Source organism: Peromyscus eremicus, chromosome 12 (assembly GCF_949786415.1).
Source record: "Peromyscus eremicus chromosome 12, PerEre_H2_v1, whole genome shotgun sequence".
Taxonomy (NCBI): Eukaryota; Metazoa; Chordata; class Mammalia; order Rodentia; family Cricetidae; genus Peromyscus; species Peromyscus eremicus.
In genome coordinates, this window is record NC_081428.1 from 5,622,988 (window position 1) to 5,644,013 (window position 21,026).

General features: G+C 46.0%; 1 long non-coding RNA gene across 4 annotated transcripts; it reads left to right on the top strand.

The window, feature by feature from the left end:
* Positions 1-533: 533 nt before the first annotated feature.
* LOC131922386 (uncharacterized) lies at positions 534-20,537 on the top strand. Of its 4 annotated transcripts, none has more exons than XR_009382259.1 (5): positions 534-1,205; positions 3,147-3,245; positions 6,467-7,717; positions 16,659-16,749; positions 20,167-20,537. It is a non-coding gene; the product is annotated as an uncharacterized LOC131922386 (long non-coding RNA). The 4 variants fall into 4 exon arrangements; XR_009382260.1 differs by lacking the exon at positions 20,167-20,537 and adding an exon at positions 17,132-17,463; XR_009382262.1 differs by lacking the exons at positions 16,659-16,749; positions 20,167-20,537 and adding an exon at positions 11,819-12,164.
* Positions 20,538-21,026: the final 489 nt, after the last annotated feature.

Consider the following 21,026-nt stretch of genomic DNA (forward strand, 5'->3'; position numbering starts at 1 on the left):
ATATGTCTCAGGTGAAAAGGAGTGGGGTCATGCATATAAAACTCTTGGCTCTTAGAACTCATGACAGGCGACTGTGAGATGCACAACCTGCCTTTCAGAAGAGTTAACTCCCTTCGTCCTTTCCACATTCTCTATCACTGGCTGATGCTTGACAGATCTCTCTGTGATTGATTACGCTCTTTGAACTAGCTGGTTAATTTAAAACCAGCACTTTGTGCTTCTCCTGTCTGGCCTCCCCAGCTTCCATTTCTCAGTTGAAGATCCACTTGGCTTTGGCCTGGGCTTGTGATTGGCCACTGAGTGCGGACAGCATGGTGCAGAGACGGCTCACAACAGGTTGAGCCTGGAGACTTTTCTGTACCCATCCCCCAGAGGTCTCTCGGCCCAGCGTGGCATTGCCCATTGGACACGGGGCACAGCTGGAACGATAGGGACACCTGTTGAAGCTGTGATGCACAATGCTCAATTCAAGTCTCCTGTGAGTCACACAGCACATGCTCCTGACTGAGCTGCCTTTGTGTCCGTGTCACAGGATGCCACCATGCTATGCATGACCCTTCCCAGCATGAGCTGGTACATTCCACTGCAGTCAGTGAGTTTTTGTTGGGTTTTCAATTTCCGGAACCTGCCAAAGAAAAGTTGATGACGAAGAAAAAGATCTGCAATGAAGGGTTCTCGTTACTGTGAAGAGAGCTGGCTGACACGCTGTAAACACAGAAGCAAGCTGCAGAGATGTCTTTGAACAGAAGTGCAACATCTCTGTGATAAGTGACCTGTCTATGAATACAGAGAAACTCTGAAGGAAAAGCATTCTGTGAAGCAAGGTGTCCCCAGAGTTCAGGGACCTCCTCAGAATCACGTTGTCTGTTAACAATGCCACCTGGGCTCAGAAGCCTGCTCTTTCATGCCTCACCTATGGCTGATGGGTAAACACAGGTTCTAGATCCTTACTGAATGTTCTAGGGCATAAGCCAAGAACAACATCACAATGGCGGAAATCCGGGCTGAGCTTTCCTGGCATTCACCACATATAACTGCGAGGCTTCTTACAGAAGGCAGATGCCCAGTCACTGAGCTGTTGAAATCGGAGCGTCTGCTGAGATTAACCATTTTCACTCTGGGAAACTAATCAAGAAGGATGGAAAACGTGTGAACTGGCAATCCCTAGGTTTGAAAGGGGCAAATGGGAATGAAGAAAAGAAAGAGTGAGTGAACCATATGACCTGGTGTCTGGAGGAACCAGTGTGGCAGGGAGGCAGAAGAACCATTGTTTGAGCTGAGGATGCAAACGGGACTGTCAGTGAGGCCATGCTCAGAGCACTGGAATGAAGGTCCCCGGAGCAGTTTGAGATGAGCGTTTGGAGTCTTCATATGAGAGAGAAGAGATTGTTTATTCACTGGGACAGGTGGCACTCTTCAGGGAGAGGACAGGGCTAGAGGCCTAGTGTCCCTCTAGAGGCAAGGCCTCTCTTACCTGACTGAGTCCTGCCTTCTTCATGTGCTACAGACCCAGCAGCTGGAACACCTGCGTCCTTCGGTCCCTCTAAATCTCTGTGCATTGCACAAGCCTCCTAATGAGTGAGGAGGATGGTGTTTGTAGCAGCTGCAGTTGGAGTTCGGCCTCTGATACTGGGTAGCAACCTGGCTTCAGGGGTGACATTCCACTGTGCCCACTCGTGCTGGGGTTTGATGTTGAGTGAGCTGGGCTAGGGAAACCTGGCATGTGGGTTTCTAAGTGCACGCTGAATGCACACTGAATACAGGCGCTCCCTCAAGCCTTCTGAGGACCCTGACTGCCTGAGGTACCTCACAGCAGGAAGGCAATGGTTGGGAGGAGCTGGGGAGGAAGACACCCTCCTTTGAGGATACTTTCCACCCCAACCCAGGATGGATCCCTGCATGCCCTGGGCTGCAGCAAGCCATCAGCAAGGCAAGGGGAAGGCCTGTCTTTGTCTCTCCATGTGGGCTCAAGCTGTTTCCCCTGCCCAGGGGCACTGGAGACTTTCACACCTCTTTCCTCTGTGGCTGGGTACCTTCCACATGTGGGACACAAGGGAGGCCTAAACCATTTCCTTCTTTTACGAGGCTGATGGATTTCATATGCCCACTCTGTGTGGGTCTGTGCTGCCGGAGGATCTGACACACCCGTAGCCCATCTGCATGAGCTTAGAGAGAGCAGAGACCTGGAAGCCACACCACAGAGCTCTGCCTCTCTGCTCCCTGGCAGGAAATACCCTCTAGTGCAAGCTCTCATCCAGTGGAGCAGTTAACTGTGAAGCGGGCAGCCACCTAAAGAGCCACCATAACCCTGGGCGGATTGTATAAGCCCCTTAAGCCTCACTTTCCTTGACTGCAATGGAGTTAACACCAGCATGTGTTATAAGGATGGATTGGGATGATCATGGTTAGTCTTCAGGCATCATGCTCTACACTCATTAGCCATAATCCCTCCATAGAGAATCCCAACATCTGCCATTGCATTCTTCATGCATGTCTACTAATATATATGCACTCCTGCACCCCACAAAACCCTCCACTGCACACCCAGGGAGGAAGATGGACAAGGAAGGGGGCCACTGGGCCCCTGTGCTCATTTACCTGAGACCAACCTGTATAGTTTCCAGTAGCTTCCCTCCCCACCACACTGCTTCCCGCCAGCTGTTTGGGGCACGTCGAGTTCTCCCACCACCCAGGCAGCCCCATCCTGAGTTGATTTAGGGAAGGTCTTTCATGTGGCCCCCTGGATCTCGCAACCCTTCATGGAGTGGATTTATTCATCTCTGTGGCCAGGCCTCTTTTAACTCAGTGCTTGAGTCTGATTTGTTCCCCGCACTTCCCAGCTGAGCCCCGAGATGGGGAAGGGAGGCTCTACTGAGGGCAGCAGCAGATGCTGTGAAGGGGTCAGCTAGGACATGGTCACGGAGGACAGCTGGCCCTCAGCAGGGCAGATGGGGCACAGAGTGGAGCACTCACCTAGTGCCTAGCTGTGCTACTGTAGGTGTGGCCCACACACCATTTTTATTTATAGTTTTTTACTTACTTACTTGTTTGCTTGCTATTAGAGGGACTCAGAGCCCTGATAATTTGGAAGAACATATATCCATCACAAAAAGATGGGTTACCCGGTTTGCTTATTTTCTTAATAGATGCAGTGTGTCCCTGAGATTTGAATGACATCAAAATCATAACAGTGGTGATAGGAACCCTGTGCTTCCCTGGCAGCTCACTATGGGATACTTGACAAGGTTGCTCTTTTATCTGAACCTCTACTTATAGACCTGGAAATGACAATGTGTGTTTTTCAAGTTAAATGCACCGAGGGGATTAAGACGGCATACGTAAGCCACTGTGCATGCACACAGTAGGCTACCTACCTAAATCAGTGAGAAGTACTGAGAGGCGGGCTGTAGAGGACATCTTGCAGAAGGGTCCCTGTCCTGCAGAGCTTTGCAACCTACACCCGCATCGGCAAGGTTATTCCAGCAGGTCCTAGACAGTATTTTTGATTTTGGAAACCATCCGATCTCTAGCAACTGTTCCCCTCTGATCTCACAACCCAAAAGCAGTTATGTGCAATAGGTAATGAATGCCCATGACTATGTGCCAACAAAACTTTATTTGTAAACATAGAGGGGCCCAGTGTGACTCGTGGTCCATAATCTGCCGACCCTTTTCTGGGAATAAAAGTTTGATATGCAAGATGAGGACTGTAGCTCAGTTGATAGGGTACTTGTCTAGCATGAACAAAGTCCCTGGGTTCAATGCCCAGCACCACGTCAATCTGGGGGCATGACTGTGATCCTAGTACTTGTAAAGAAAAGGCAAGAAGGTCAGATGTTCAAGGTCATCCTTAGATACAAAGAGTTTGAGGCCAGCATTGGCTAGGAGAGACCCTGTCTAAAAAGAAAAGCTTGAGATGCTCTAACTGGGAATATCTAGCAAGGAAACTGTATTCATCCTTTGGTATTTTAGCTTTGGGTGTTTTTTGTGAACATTTAGCTTCCTGAAATCTAAGGGCTCAAGTCTCCTGTCCAGAGACCTACCACGTTACAGCCACAGCCTCACTGCAGGCAGCCTCTCTCTGCACTGCACAGGCAGCTCCTCTTACTACACTGCATAGGACAGCTCCTTCCTCTCCCTGCACTGCACAGGCAGCTCCTCTCTCTGCGCTGCACAGGCAGCTCTTCTCTCTCTGCACTGCACAGGCAGCTCCTCTCTCTGCACTGCACAGGCAGCTCTTCTCTCTCTGCACTGCACAGGCAGCTCCTCTCTCTGCACTGCACAGGCAGCTCCTCTCTCTGCACTGCACAGGCAGCTCCTCTCCCTGCACTGCACAGGCAGCTCCCCTCTCTCCATGCACACTGCACAGGACAGCTCCTCTCTGGACCCAGTGATGAATTCTGCTGATGTTAAGAAAACCTGGATTCATACATATGAAGGCTTTTACAGCTGATAGAGTTTAGCCGCAGTTTGCATAGTGCAGCTTTCTCTGTGGCCATCCAGCAAGGTCGGAAGAAGGAAAGGGGAAAATACTTGCAAAACCTGCCTGCCCTGGTCACTGTGTGTGGGGCAAGAGCTAAGTCCTCCCTGGCAGCCAGCTCATCTAGAGGGCCATGGCAAACTCCAGAGCATTCTTCAGCTCATCCCACCCATGCCCTCTTCACTTCAAGCCTCGTTTCCCATGGCTGTCTCCTCAGCAGGCACAGGAGTGGCTTTGGACACCTTTCAAATGCGGGGGAGCTGGGAAGCCACACCTTGGTCTGCTTTTCTAGCTGCCAAATTATTAAATTCCTTCAGCTTTTTCCCTAGGCCCTGTTTTTGAAGGCTTTAATTATTTGGATTTTCATGACGACTCCCCTGTGGGTTTTCTCCTCATTTGCTGTGTCCCTCCCATAAAAGAACTCACAGTTTACCTTTCACTTGGGTGGACTCAGCCAATGGTTTCTATGTCACAGTGGCTTTCTTCTCACATCTATGCATGCAGGTGGCTTTGGTGACGGCCTGTCTGACTACTGGGGGAGTCTGGCCCACTTAATACAGCAATTGGAGTGCAGAGTAAAATCCGAAGTGGTGGTGTTCAGGGGTCTTTGCTCTAGCAGACCTAGTCAGGTCCCCAGCTGGTGTTACCCACCCAGGGACACAATGCAGGACAGAGGTGACAGTTTTTCTGCTTTGGACATCATGGTTTGATTTGTGTCCATCCCCTCCAAAATGATTCCTTGAGCTGAGAAGGTGACTTAGTCAGTAGAAAACTTGCCATGCAAATATGAGGAGCTGGTTCAGTCCCCAGCACCGCATAAACAAACCCAGTCACAGTGGCGTGCACTTGCAATCCCAGCAGTGGGAAAGCAGAGACTGTCCCTGGGGCACGCTAGCTAGCCAAACCACCTACCATGGGAGTTCAAGGCCAATGTGAAAACCTGTTGTCAGTTCTCTTCATGATATACCCAGAAGGGAATAGCTGGCTCATGTGGCAATTTTAGCTTTCTGAGGAATCACTGAACTGTTTCCCCATGGCTGTAGCAGTCTGTGATCCCAGCAGCGATGTGGACACACACTCCCTCTTCTGCTCTGGGAACTCCATGAGGTTGGCAGATTTTATTAAGCGGGTTCCTGAGAGTCATGGCTGCTGTAAAGCCGTGTGCATGCCTCACTTCATCAACTGTGAGAATTCAGTTCCACATCAGTGGGTACAGTTCCCGAGTCTTCAGCTTCCTCCTTCGGAGAAAAGCAAGTTTTTCCAGATGTTTATCCAGATGTTGGCAGCAAATTATGAGAAAAATCCCAACTCAAGACACCAAGTACTTAATATGACATTAACACAAATGTATTTTTACATACACACATGGACATATACTTTACTCTGATTCTTTAATGGCATTATCATGTATGTGTGTATATTATATATATGATCACACACATATAAATACACGCACATGTTCATAAATTTCCCCAGGGAAACACGAACATACAACATCTCCTCATCCTGGATGGGAAACTGACAATAGACCAAAGAGAAATGGTTCTATCAACATCCAAGTTGATGAACCAATGAGTTTATTGGGTTACTTACAGGAATACGGCTGACAGGTAGTGACGGAAAGGCAGCCACATCTTTCAAAAGCCCGTCCCAGCATAGGTGAGGACTCATAAAGCCACATCCCCAGCATTCCCAGTACAACGTGCAGGCAGCTGGACATATCGTAGTCACTTCTTAAGTCTTAGGGAGTCTCCATCTAGAATGGATGTTTTGCTCCCACTCTATCCATCATCTGTCTATTACCTATATATGTATCTATCTAACTAATCTATCTACTTATCTATCTAATCTACCATTACTATAGAACATTTGAAACACACACACATATGTTTATATTACACACGAGCACTTGAATAATACATATCCTGTGATAAATCTTCATAATATAGTTGTTGAATGGTTGATTAATCTTATTCCTCTTTTCAGATCCCATATATGGTAGTTAGCCATCCCGGAGCTACCGGCCCTGTAGCATCCTTCTTTGCCAATGTGGTATCTCCAGAAGAAATAAAGAAAGTAACTAGTAGATGGAATGCAACTCTGGCAATTCTAGAAGTGCTTTCTCACGTTCTCTGTGGGAAACGTGCTTTCATCCTGTGTGTCTGGAGTCTACTTCAAATACAGTGCAACAGATTTGACTCACTTTGACTAACTATCCCCTAATTCTTCAACCTACAAACATGCATCTTTGATCTACTCTAAGTACCGTGTCCTTTACATATTTACATCATTTTCATCTTCAGGGCTTGCACACTTTGTCAAGAAGTAGCCAGTGTCAAGACTAAATAATGAACCTGTTTTGTAGTTAATAAAATTCTTCCTAGATCAATAAGGTTAAGGAATGACATCATCGCCTGGCCATGTTAGTCAATTTAAAGAGAAATAGCTGACTTGACTGAAGAGATAGGGTTAGAAATGGTCCACAGCATTTGCCCTGGGGCTTTGGCAGGGTTTGAAATGAACTGTTCTGAAACAGCACAAACTGTTGTTTTTCTGACGGCTAATACCCAGTCTTCCCAAGCAGGGGACCTGGTTCAGCATCCCCAAACTGCCACTTAGAATTCTAGTCTGGTCTACTGCTGTGCAGAAGGTAAATGAGGTAGTGTGGCCTCTTCCCGAAGAGCTGTTTTCATTTTCTTCCCTAGGGACAGCTGTTTTGGGGGGACGGGTCGGTACTGGTAGGATAGGGAAATGGTGACAAGGCAAAAAAGCGGAGAGGAAAATGAGGCTTGTGGGAAAGTAGGAGTTGAGACCATGGTGAGCTCTAAAAAGGTGTTCCAGGGGGACACCAGAAAACACCGTCAAATGTGTCCATTGTAAGTGGACACGACTCAAGCCCTTCCCTTCCTTGCTTGGGAATACTAAGTTGTTGTGGACCTTTTAAAACAGTTTCTGATTGTGTCTCTCCACCTCTCAGACTGCAGAAACTTCTATCACTTTAGCACTTCTGTTCTAGTAGAAGTAAGTAATAGAGCCACATTCTCCTTTGCCCAATGGAGGAGAAGCTATGCCCTGTAGGATGCCATTGCTGTGACCATATGAGCAGATCCATATGTCAGCGTGCTTTGTATAATGTGAGAAACTCCTTGAATCGAGTGTCTGAGGCTGCTGGCTGTGAAAAGAATCAGGACCAGAATGAAGACCATCTCACCAAGACCGGCTCATGGGAGACACCAGGTATTTGCCTCTGTGACTTGGAGTCCCTGTGTCTGACAGTCTCCCATGGTATGCTGTTAGCTGTGTTAGGTAATCAAATGTAGAGCCCGACAGCATGGGGACCAAACTCGAGAGTCTTTTCTGCATGAGAGCTGGGAGAAGAAGGAAGTCCCAGCAGAGCAGCACAGCCGAGCAGCACAGCCGGTGGGCAGTGTAGACACTGTGGGAACAAGGGTGGCAGCAGAGCCCAGTGGTGGACAGGAGGACTTGAGAGGCCTATCCTAGGGAAAGGTTCGCCCTGCCTGAGTGCCAGAGTCCTCAAATGACATTTCTTTGCTATCTAGTATCAACTCCAAAGTTGTTAAATCATCCCAGTTAGGAGTCAAAAGTGGTTCTTCCTAGCAGTAGGCTTTCAGAAGGTGGCTTCTGGTTGGCTGATGGCTTAATGATCAGGAAGTCAAGGTCATATATGGGCAAGTGCGTTTTTACAAACTGTGTCTTGGGCTCTGGGCTCTCTGGCTTTGACTGCTCCAGCTGGAAGAACACAGTTGTAATGGAGGGTCTCACAGTCCTCATGTGTCCCGTGCTTCGAGGGGAAAACACAGGTACCATCTTCGCAGTGGCCAGCAACCTATGGAAGTCAGTGATGTGTCATCTGTGCCTCTGTCTAAGCAGCATTTACTCCCTTGAGGGGTCTTCTGATCTTTCTTTCTTGTGTCTGGTACATGTGCTTGTCTTTGCATGTTTATATGTGCATCTGTCTATGGATATACATGGATGAGCGTCTATGTAGAGGCCAGAGGCCAGCCCCAGGTGTCGACCTCAGGAACTTGGTTCACTGATTCCACAAGGGTAGTCAACCTGGGGCCCTAAAGATCTGCTTGCCTCCACCTCTCCAGTGTTCCAATTACAGACACTGGCCACCGTGCCCAGCATTAATGTGGGTACTGGGGATTGAACTCAGGTCCTCAGGCTTGTGAGGGAACCACTTTACTAACTGAGCCACTCCCCAGCCTCACCCTATGGATATTCTTAGACGAGTGGATCTACTCTCTCACTTGATGTTCCAGACGCTTGCGACTTCAACGTATTTTACCATGTCTCACACCCTGCATGTGGTCCTCATCTGGATGATGTCACTCACCTAGAGGATGCTCACTTCTGACCTCGGCCTTCACAATCACTTTCAAAGCTCTTCTGGTAGGTCCCGCCAACAGCCTCGGCCCTGGCTCATGGTGAGTCTCCGCGCTCCCCGCAGGCAGGACCCTCTGCTCCCCTCTGCTTGCCTCACTGACTCATCTTTCCTGGCTCCACTCGCTCTCACGCTTGGTTACTGCTCCCCTGGGTTTGTCCTCAAAGCTCCTCACATCTCAAGTCTAGACACTCTCCTAGGAGAGCTGCTTTGTCGCCATCACTTAAACCGTCACTTCTATGGTGACTCACACTCCCACTTTCCCAGTCCGAGATTTCTCCCGGGCTCCCAACCTTCACTTCCAGCCTTGAACCTTTTCCTCCTCAGAGGCATCACCACCAAGCCTCTCTCCGAAGCCTGTTGTTTCTCTTTCCCTCCCGTTTCCCTCTGCCTCCGCGGTCTTCCTCCCGTGCGTTGTCCCCTGAGTTGCCCTAATGACAGCTTCCATCATGCCGCTCCTGGGCTGAAAATGATGATGGGCTGCGGGGTCACGGGTGTGGCTCCCTGGTAGAGCACTTACTTAGCACCCATCAGGATCTGGGCCTGATAACTAGCACCACTCACAAAGCCATTCACGCTGTTGATGTTGATGACTCCTGTTGGTGAATCCCAGGCTCAACTTCCACAGCATCTGGCCTTACAGCGAAGAAGCCTTCCTCTCATCGTGGGATAAAGCACCTTCCAAGCCCAGGATCGTGGCTCCTCAACAGCCCTCTCTCATTGCTTTTCTCAGTTCCTTTAAAGCTTGGCCCCGCCCTTCCACATAACCACGCCCTCCCTCCTCTGTCTCTCCTTTGTGAAAACCATTCCTGCTCTTGCCGGTTGGTTTTAAACACATTTCTGTCTGCAAAGCTGCCATACCTGTGCCAGCCATAGTCTCATCCCAGTTTCATGTATGTCCCCAAGGCCTGTCACCAGGCCTGTCTCTCCTGTTCCATTAAACTCCTTTATTGGTGTAGCCATGTCTCGCGCACCCTTGAAGCCCCAAACTGCATGGCCCTGTTGCTGACTTTAAATGTATGCTGGCCACCATGCCTGGTACTTACATGGGTACTGGGGACTGAACTCAGGTCCTCACACTTGTGCCTCAGGCGTTCAGCTAGTGAACAGTGGATAAATACCCAATGAGATCAGCTCGGGCAGCATCTCTCCTCCTTCCCATCCTAGGAAATGGTCACTTTGGTGAGTTTCACAAGTGGAACGTAGAAACAAACTGGAACTCCTTCTGATGGAACTAGACTATGTGGAACACTGGGGAGGTAGAAAGAAGACGTTTTCATAGAACTCTCACACTACAGGTCCAAATATTGGGGGATAGCTAAATGGGGAGAATAGGAAGTAGTATTTACTAATATTAGCACCAAGGAAAACTGTTACAGATTGCCTATCAAGAGGGACAATGTAGGTAGTCTTCTTAGGCTAAGGAACAGTATGTCTGGGATGGGTGATCATTGAGTGTTCCTTAGAATTACTATGCCTTCTGATTAATCCCAATAGAAAAGTCCAACAATACACTACGGGCCGAACCAGTAATGTCTCAGACATTTCGGGGATGCAGGCTTGGATCGCCCCACTAAATGAAGAACATCAGCAGGAAAGGTGTTTATAGTCAAGGACATTCACAATGGGTTGAGGAAGGAATATGTAAATGCTGGTGGTGACCATCTAAAGGTTGCAGAACCCATGACCGTAGCTGTCATGAATAGCTCTTCCTTCTTTTGCTGTACACATATCCGTGTGTGTGAATCTAGCAAGTATCCTCACTTCCTCCATTCCCTGCTCTCATGTCACAGGAAGTGTCCTGACTGTCTCATGGCACAGGTTCTAGCATCACTCAATTCACATTATTCTTAACTTACACGGTATCAGGGAAAAGAGGAACTCTCAGTCAACACCCTTTCTTCTAGGCTAGAGTGTAGAACGTTTCCAGCTGCGCTCACTATAACTGCACCATAGAAAGCAGAATGACAGCCACATCATTGTCTTAATTTAAAGGACACTTATGGGAATGAGGCAGACTTGGAATAACTGATTTTATATGTCAACTTGACTGGACTATATACTGGTCAAATATTATTCTGAGTATGTCTGTGAAATTGTTTGTAGATGACCCTACCATCTAAATTGACAGGCTAAGCATCCCTGCCCTACTATGATTTAGACACAGACTGCTCATCAAAGCTACCTGTCAATCCTGAGCGATTATGGACCTATGAGGGATGGGAGTTAGGTCATTGAGGATAGGCCTTTGACAGCCATGCTGGGGTCCTAGCTCCCTCCTTCTCTACATCCTTCTTGAGATGGACAGCTGTCTCTACCACACACTCCTGATGTGATATGTTGCCTGGTAACAAGCCCCAAAGCACCATGGTCAACCAAGCAGGCACTGAAACCTCCAAAACTCTGAGCCAAAATAAGCCTTTCCTCTTTATAAGTTGACTGGCTTCAGGCATTTGTTATAGTAACGGGAAACTGACTAATAAACTCTCTAATGTGCACAGTCCTCATCTGGTAGAACCACAGGCTGACCCTCCACAAACACCTTGGAGCTGGGACATCACTAATTTCCTAGTTTCTGGCTCCAATGGAAACATTAGCTTTTCTTGGATCTGGAACCTACTGACTTGCTGACTGAAAATGCACCGTCATCTTCTTCAGCAGTCTCTAGCTGCTCTCTCTCTCTCCCTGAAGAACTCTGACTAATACTGGAACCAACATTCCTTTTATATGAAATATAAAAAGTCACTATTAACCCTTAAGTGAGAAGACTTGAGGTCAAGCTGAGAGACGGAGGAGTAGGCAGCATGTGTGAGGTTTCCAAACATTTGCCGCCACTAATCGAGAGGCCCACAGACACCTGAACCTACGTCAAGTAGGTATCTGCAGTCATGATTCTAGGAAATCTGAGATAAGCATATTTTCTGTTCCAGAGAACTCATAAGACCCATAAGCAGAGATTTCAACCAAAGAAGCCCCAACTTGAAGAACACCATGTCTCTTTCCTTCCTTCTCCCCAGCTGATGAGCCTTTGGGAGCCTCTCTCTGCCAAGGCAAACGTCATTCAGCAGCCAGCAGGCCCTCCCATTCTGTGAATGTCCAAGTATCAAACATACAAACACATTCATCCGACGAAAAAGTTGAATTGGACCTTGGGAAAGAGAGAGGGTGAAGTTCCGTTTAAAGTAATTTATTGGCGTTTGGACAAAAACTGGACCTCGTCTTGTATTAGTGACTTTTCTGGTTGCTCTGACAATAGCTGACGAAAGCAATGTTAAAGGGATGGATGCTTTAACTTTGACTCATACTTCAAAGGCACCCTCCATCACAGCAGGGCTGAAGCTGTTATGCGTAAGAATATCAAAAATTACATAAGGGACTTAGTTGGTAAAGAGTGTGTCATGTAGGCAGGAGGACCTAGTTCAGATCTCCAGAACCAACAATAACAAGTGGGTGTGGTGATGCCCATGATCACAGTGTTGGAGAGGTAGAGACAGACCCCGGGGCTCACTGTCTACCCATCCTAACCTATTAGGTGGTTCCAAGCAAGTGAGAGACCCTACCTCAAAAACAAGGTTGAAGTCTAGGGGTGGTGGTGCAAGCAACAGAGGTAGGCAGATCTCTGGGAGTTTGAAGCCAGCATTGTTTACAAGTTCTAGGACAGCTTGGACTACAAAGAGAGACTCTATCCCAAAAAAAATGAACAAGTTGATAGTGTCTAAGACTGAAGTTGACTGCCACCGGCCTGGTAGTTCTTCTCTGCACTGAGAGCTCATGATGCCTTCACTTAGATGGTGATACCATGGTGGTGATAACGACACTGATGATATATGGCTGTGCGTTTCATCTACGTCTCTAGTTGTCTTCAGCAGGTAATAATTGGTCCAAATGACTTCAGTCACCTCTTTCACTATTTCAGGAAGACTTTCCTTTGACATCTCAGGGAATATCCCCCTGACCCTGCAGTTCCTGTATTCTGAGGATAGCCTGGAATCCATCACTCAAACTCAAATCAGTGTGTGTGTGTGTGTGTGTGTGTGTGTGTGTGTGTCTGTCTGTCTGTCTGTCTGTCTCTATGTGTCTGTGTGTGTTTAAATGACTATTATAAGATGGAATTCAGAAAAGAAATTATATTTAATATTAGTATCTCCAAAAAATCACTTTTTTTTACAAATTATTCTGCTTTTCTAAAGCTGCTGGTAGGGTAAGTGTTTCATGGGATTTCAATTTACAAAAGGCTTAGATTTCAAAAGACTACGACTTCACTTTCAAGTTCAGAGCAGTTAAACAAGGAGCCATTGTATTCTCTTTTATGGGAAGTTAAGTAAGGAAAACTGTCTGATGGTTTTTGCTGTGACTCATCCTCCTCCGTGACACTGGCGTTCTCTGACTTTCTTTTTACTAAAAAAAAAAAAAAAAATGTATCTTTGTTTGTATTTCCATTGTAATTGTGCAGAGGGAACAGGAGGTGACCAAGGGTGTTTTGGGACAGGTATGATGGACTTTTATAACATTTTTGTGAGGCTTTGGAGCTAGCAAGCAAGGGAATCTGAATTCAAGTCCCATGACCCACATTAAAAAGGGGGAGCCGGTGTAATCAGTGCTCACATCCCCAGTCTAGGGTTGGTGGAGGAAAGCAGGATCTGAGGCTCACACGCTGGCCTCCCTGCTTGGCAGCCAGTGTGAGATCTGGTCTCAAACACCAAGGCAAACAGCGGCAGAGGAGTGAACACTGAAATGGCCCCACTCATAAGAGCAGACCTGTGCATACACATGCACTTAGAGATGTTTTCTTAATCGAATTAACTGTAAATTCATAGAAAGTAACAAAAATAGCATGGCCCTGTGTACCCTTCCCTCAGCTTCCCCCAGTAACAGCGCCCACACACACAGGGTCAAGTAGACTGCAGCTCTTGTTCGATTTCCACCATCGCTGCGGGCATCCCCCCCCCTGCTCTCTCTCTCTCTCTCTCTCTCTCTCTCTATATATATATATATATATATATATATATATATATATATATATATATAATGTGTGTGTGATTGTTGTGCATTCATCTGTTTCTGTGTGTGCAAACAGACATCACCTAGAGGATAGATTTGTGTAACCACCAGCACAACTATCACACTGTCCATCACCACAGATGTTTCATGTTTCCTTCTTAAATCTGCATCTCACCATCCTTGTTCCATAGCTACCACCAATCACTTCTGCATCTCAACAATTTTGTCCTTTCAAGAATGCCATAAGAATGGAATCCAACAGTATGTGCCTAATGAGCTTTACTTTTCAGTAGCCATAATGTCTAGTATGAGTGATAGTTTAATTAATTTTATATATTTTCTTCTTTGGAAGCTATCCTTTTTTCCATTTCTTTTTTTTTTAATAAAATGAAGATATTAGATGCTAGGAATATCAGAAATAATGAAAAATCATGAGCAGGTCCACTGGCTTATTTCTTGACACTCCTGCTGAGAATCAATTACTGTAGATCAGCCCACGCCCAATGTCACTCTTTCTGTCCCAACAGTTTAGATGAGGTCATCTGAAGGTCATGGGAGATAAACATAATCCACAAAGGACTAAATCAGAAATTGGTTCCATAAAACTCAAAGGCTTAACTCTGCTTGAGGCAATGATTATGTCATTCCCTATCCCTAAGAATTATGGGATGGATAACTTTGTAATCACATGTATATACCTGGCACCTAAATTTAAATAGAATTTTTCCACTCTTAGCTCAAGTTGATGACTTCAAACATAAGAAATGAATTCATTTCTTGTCAATCATTTCCTGTTTCTACTTTATCTTATCATCTTTGGAGGTTTGTGCTAAGGTTTTCAAGTTTGGAATGAGCCTAGCAACTATTCAATAGCTTTTCACAATGGGAGAAGATATTTCTGGAGTGGTCAAGAATATTTTCATCAAAATCAAAAGCATCCTTTGACGATAGGAAGTCTTAACAATCCCGTAAATACTCTTGAAGGAAGATTTCCAAATTAAGTATTGGCAGGAAAAAGTCTAACACATGTTTTCTCAAGTAACCACCTGAGGGACATAGTGTGGATGGGAGTGGGGGCAAGTGCCCTGATCTTCAGCTATAGACTGTCTTTGCATGAGATCAGGAGATCATCCAAGGACCTGGAGACCCTCATGAGCTCTAATCTCAGTGTTCATTAGACTGTATCAAGTCTTGAAGCACCTAGGAGGGGCAAAATTGAGGAACAAGGAAGGCAAAAACCATGACTGCACAGCATCTTACCTGATGCCCAGCAAACATCCACCGCAGTTACTGGCTCCGGGAGGAGGCCATCAAGTGTCGTCCTCAACATAACAAATACAAGCAAGTGCTTTTAGCTTGAGATTCTGGAAATAGTAACATCTCAGGCATATTCATTCCCAAACCACCTTCAGTTCATCTTTAGGAATGTGCTGAATTTTATTCCTGGAACTTTGTGCTTTGATTAGAGGCTCATCTGAGGCTGCCAGGGCTGATCTTGTCTATAGGGGATTCATTGACACAATTTGCTCACATCTGTAATCACAGATGAGCTTGTCTTCATTTAGGGTTTTTAAAGTTTATTTATTCTTTTTGATTTACTATTTTCCCTATCATCACTGGATTATTTTGATTCTATTCTACTTGGATGTTTCCCTTGTAAGATATTTCCATCAGTTTTGAGCATTAGAGGCTTAGAATAGACTTGGAAACTAGACAATACATTTCAAAACCAAGTGCGACTTAGTACATTTTGAGGCTGCCCACTAGTGCTCACTGGACTGGTTGGTGTTTCTATCTCATGAGGGAGATGTGTTGTTTCCCAAGAACAAAGTCTCAGCTACTGAGGAAAGGGTCTTTGCTAGGTGGCCCCGTGTGTACCAATGAACCTAGACAACTGAAGATGTAGATGATATAAGTTTCTGAAAATGGACTGGAATTGTGGGATATTCAAGACACTGTACCTCTAAGGTAGTATGTCCTTTCTAGGAAATGAGCCTCAACAAGTCCCATGAAAAGTAATACAAGGACAATGCACATCTCGTAGCTGTCAACTAACATTTGGGTAAACTGAGTCTTAGGCATCAGTTGCATGTTAGGTTTGCCTCTAAATAGGAAATAAATAGAGTTTAAAAAAAATGAGGTTGGGCAGATTCTTAGCTGTTACTCACACTACCAAGGAAAGGTCACCCACAGCATTCAGGGCCCTTATGTTCTTCACATTCAAACAGGGTGAAGGGCTTAAACACTAACAGTAGAGACATTTGTAGAACTCAAAGGGAAGGTAGCCCCAGAGTTTCCATCATGCCTGGGAAGGTGATCCCCGATATTGTGAAGGAGAGAGTAAATTAAGTGCAAATGCCATTCCTAATTGTACACAGTTTAACTGAGCTACACTGCAAGGCACGGGGAGGAAGTGACCAGGCAAACGAATGTCCTCAAGAGTCTGTCCTTAAAGATTTAGGCTTACAAGAATTTACTGATTTCTTCTTAATGGTGACAAAGGCAAGCCAAGTCTCCTCATTTACACCCAGTGAGCCACGTACCCTTCAGAAACATCACTTGATAAAACGCAGAGCGTTTCAAACACTGTCCATAAAGAATCTACCTTGCAAAACCCCCACCTCTTCAAAACTACAGCTTTTTTTTTTTTTTTAATCAACTTCTCTTTTGGAATGTGCTTTCCAAATGTGGAGTGTCCTGACTTGTAGGCATAATAAACAATCTTGAGAGATTAAAATAAGTGACTGAAGGCTTCTTTTCATTTTTCAGCAAACCCTTTGTAAGAATAAAAGAATCGCTCTCCTTCAGTAACGATAGGATTACATCATCGATCAACCACATCCAGTGGATAGAACTCGAGGTGAGACACCGTGTTTGAAAGGAATTGTTTCTTTGGCTAAAAAAAAAAAAAAAAGTCAGTAATTAAAAGTTCTAGACAAAGGACCTTCTCTTTCCATCCCAGCACCACCCCATTCCACAAAACCCTACCAATCCCCACCCTGAAGGGAAAAGAGCAAGTGCCTAGTTGGGGGGAATGTGCTAAAGGTTTTGATATGTTCTCTTCATCTCTAAGGTTAAATATGAAAGTGTCAGTCATGGGCTAAAGGTGGTTTGGGAGAAAATGTTTTCAGGTAATACACATGTGGAACAAATTGGTAGAAACTCGCTGTATTGACCCTAAGATTTATTCCCTGGCACCTGGTCTCCTGTTTCCTGACCGAGGGCTTGGATCTATCTTGTAGGCACCGTGGGGTTGGTTTGCGGCTACAGCTCCCGCTGACCATGCCAGGGTCACCACTGTGATGGGAAAGGAAGACAGAATGCAGTATTTTCTTCAGGGGAAGAAGCTCTTCAGGGGGTGCAATTAAGCAGTTGGGAGTTTAAGTAGCATTTCTCTGGATCCTGAAAACTGTGTGGGCCAGCAAGATGGTTGAGCTGGTGAGCACACTTGCCGCACAAGCCTGAAGACCTGAGTTCGAATCAGAGACCCATAGTGTAAGGAGAGAACTGATTCCCTCCTGAAACCCACCTCATGACCTCCACACAGGTGCCACGGCATGCATGTGCATGCACATACAAGTGCAAGCACACAAGTGTAAGCACACATGCACACACAATTTTTCAATTAAAAAAAATGTGTAAAAACTAGTCACCACATTTTCCCAGCATGCTTCCTAAATGACTTTAATTTGTGCCACTTGGGAGAACGATACAACTCTGTGATTATTGTGTATCTATAGGGCTGAATGTGTTCACCTTTCTGCGGATGTGACTGCTGATGGCTAACCATGAGAACTCAGTCTTTGCCAGGTCTCTCTTGCTGGGCTCCTGAATGCTTTTCTCAGTTATACTTGTCAAAAATTATCACAGATAAAAAGAAAGTATTGACACGGTGAAGCAGATTTTGAAATCTTCTTTGACCATAGTCACAGACACGGAAAAGGGTTCATCTGAAGTCTAGATGTCTCCGAACATCTCCCTCCTCTGGGCTCTTGCACACCAGCAAGACTTCGAAGTTGTTGGAGGTGCAATGTGTGTCTGGTCCAGTGGCCAAGTCAGTTGCCTTCAGACCCACGGATTCTCCCAAACAAAGTGATTTTCATTCACTCTGTCCAGTTTTCTAAAACAAAATAAGAGGAAGATAATAAAATCACAACAAAGAAACACATGAATTTCTAGAAAAGTGACTCCCAAACCTTTGTTCATTCCAATCTAGTTGGTGTCAGATCCAAGCTTACAATTGAGGCCAGATCTGATCCATTTTAATATTTAAAAAATTGGATCAGAAGGGAAGGAAGCCCGGTTTTGGTTTGTGTTAGATATACCGAGAATTGAACAAAGAGCCCTGCTCCTGCTGGCCAAGCGCTCTGCCCCTGAGCCACACCCCCAGTCCTCTGGTTGCTGTTTATTTTTGGACAGGGTCTTGCTGTGAGCTGCCCAGGCTGCCCTTGAACTCACTGGCCTTTTCCCTGCCTCAGCCTCCCGAGTGGCTAGAACTGCAGCTTGTGCCAGGAAGCTAGGCTTCGTAGTTTCTATTTGTAAGGTTTTTTTCTTTTTTTCCATACAGCTGTATTTTAACAAAGTAGGTGAGAAATAAACTAAATTAGTCCAAAACTTTCCATATATCCATAAGATGCCATCTTGAGTTCCATTTCCCAATCAGTATGACTCCATAGCAATGTTTAAGCCAGGGACATGAAAACGAGAGAATAATTCATCCAAGTATCTGAGAAATGCACTCAGTGCCTGCCTTTGTCTATGTTTGGAATCACAGTTCCATTTACCGCTGTCTGGGTTGGAAGTGTATTGTACACAGGGAACATCTGGACTAGCGCATTACCCGCCCCCCCCAATGCCAGCCTTTCTGCAGCCAGCCATGTCCTGATTCTGCCACAGTTGCGCATGCTTCCTGCCAGCTGAGAGGGAAGGGCTGATAGGTAGAGGGAAATGTTGTACACAATAAAAAATATTTATCGTTCTGTGTACATGTATGTGCCGTGTACACATCCGTGTGTGTGTGTACAGATGTATGTGTCCATGCAGGTGCAGAAGCCATAGACGACAGCCAGGTTTCTGTAGACACTGCTTGGCCAATTCATTTGCTTCTGATTTGCTTCATAATTCTCTAATTTCTGTAGCTTCTGCAGGACGGGTGGGAAAATGGTTGAAACAGGCCTTGGAATAGTCAAGATTGTAAATACATAGAAAACACAGAAGTTCATACATCCTGAAATATGCACTTCTGGCATCTCTGAGGAGAATGTGTTTTATTCCTGTTGATCTTTGTGTTGTGTGGTGCTGTGTACATATGGTGTACATATGTGTTCATGTGGATGTGTGCTTTGTGCATGCAGAGGCATGTGCACATGTGTGTGGGGGTCAGAGGTCAACATCAGCTGTCTCCTTTTATCACTCTCTACCGTACAGTGTCTCACTGAATTTGAAGCTCACCATATCTGCTGTGTAAGCTGAGCTCTGGGGATCTGCCTGTCTCTGACTCTGCCCTACTTCAGAGTAAAGGGCACAGGAGTATGCTACAAGATGTCTGTAAAGACTGCCTGTAGATTAGACCGCTTCCCTTGTAGGTTGGACTCTTCTGGTGAACTACCGCCATCACCCCAAGATTCTATAACCAAACCCCAGTTATATCTCACCGGTGCAATGTAAACATGGCCAGGAAGGCAAATTTCAGGGTGGAATTTTTAAACACAATTTACCCACCTTTGTAACTCTGTCTGTGCATCCTTCTTACCGTGGTAACAAAGACATTCGAACAGTGTGGGTTCCAGTCTAACGCACTGAGGCTACACACGGCTTCTGTGTGTTCGCTCAACCCTCCCCACCCTCCGTGTGATGCACTGGTGGGGGGAAGCTTGTTCTGGTCTCATGAGCAACCTGAGTTTCCACTTGCCATTCGGAGGTCAGTGTCCACAATCCTCCTTCAGGGGTCACCCTATTTTATAATCATCAACTGTTTCCTTTGGTACTAAAATTAGGCCCCGGTTGACACATAGGATTATTTGAAATTTCTCAACGTAGTGATCTCCAGGCTAGCCAGGGCCGCAAAGCGAGACCCTGCATCTTGAAAACAAACGGTGACAACAACAGGAAAATCGGCTTCTGGAATGTGAATCTGGTGGCTTTTTCTGGTTGCTTCCTATCTATAGAGAGTATTTCTAGACCAAAAGACCATAATTACGTAATATGCTTTTAGATAGTTACTTTAGTCCATTGGCCAGGGCTACAAAAATTATCATCACGCTTTCTTCTTTCTCAGTCTGGGACCCCAGTCTGTGGGAAACTAGGGTTCATTTACTTCAGAAAGAAGAAAAGGAGGAGGAGAAGGAAGGGGAAGATGTGAGGATGGAGAAGAGAGAGAGAGAGAGTTTTAAAGTCTCACAGATCTTGAGTGGCAAAGCCTGGCCCCTGGTCTTGCTCCCATCCCACACCTCAGTCTCTCCATCTGTAAACTGGGGACAAGATAGTCTCTTCCCCTCTGCTCAAGGAACACTGAGAGAAGGGTGAGGTGATGTCTCCAGGACTTCTGAGTGACTCAGATGAAAGGCAACGCAGTACGGACAAAGTTTCTCCAGCTACGCGTTAAAGCTCCCTAGTGTTGAAAGGACCTTTCATACAAGCATGCAGAAACAACTGTAAAAGGGAATAAACACGTCCTTTGTCTCACTTCCTGTATCCCAGATGCCTTTCCCCCAACAGTTCTTGTCAGTGTGGTACCAAGAGCACACTCATTTGATTGGGGGCAGCAGTCGGGGGGCACTGTGCGGGCCAGGGCAAGAGGGGGCTCAATCACCACCGCTCTTCTTCTCTCCCCCCACCAAACCTGTGTGTGGTGGTATTGTGTTCCCCAAAATATTGTGCGCCCTAATAAACTTATCTGGGGTCAGAGACAGAACAGCCAATAGATACAGAGGCTAGAAAATGGTGGCACTCACACCTTTAATCCTAGCATTCCAGAGGCAGAAATCCCTCTGGATCTTTGTGAGTTCAAGGCCACATTGGAAACAGCCAGGCATGGTGACACACGCCTTTAATCCCAGAAAGCGAGCCTTTAATCCCAGGGAGTGATGGCAAAAACAGAAAGATATATAAGGCGTGAAGACCAGGAACTAGAAGCAT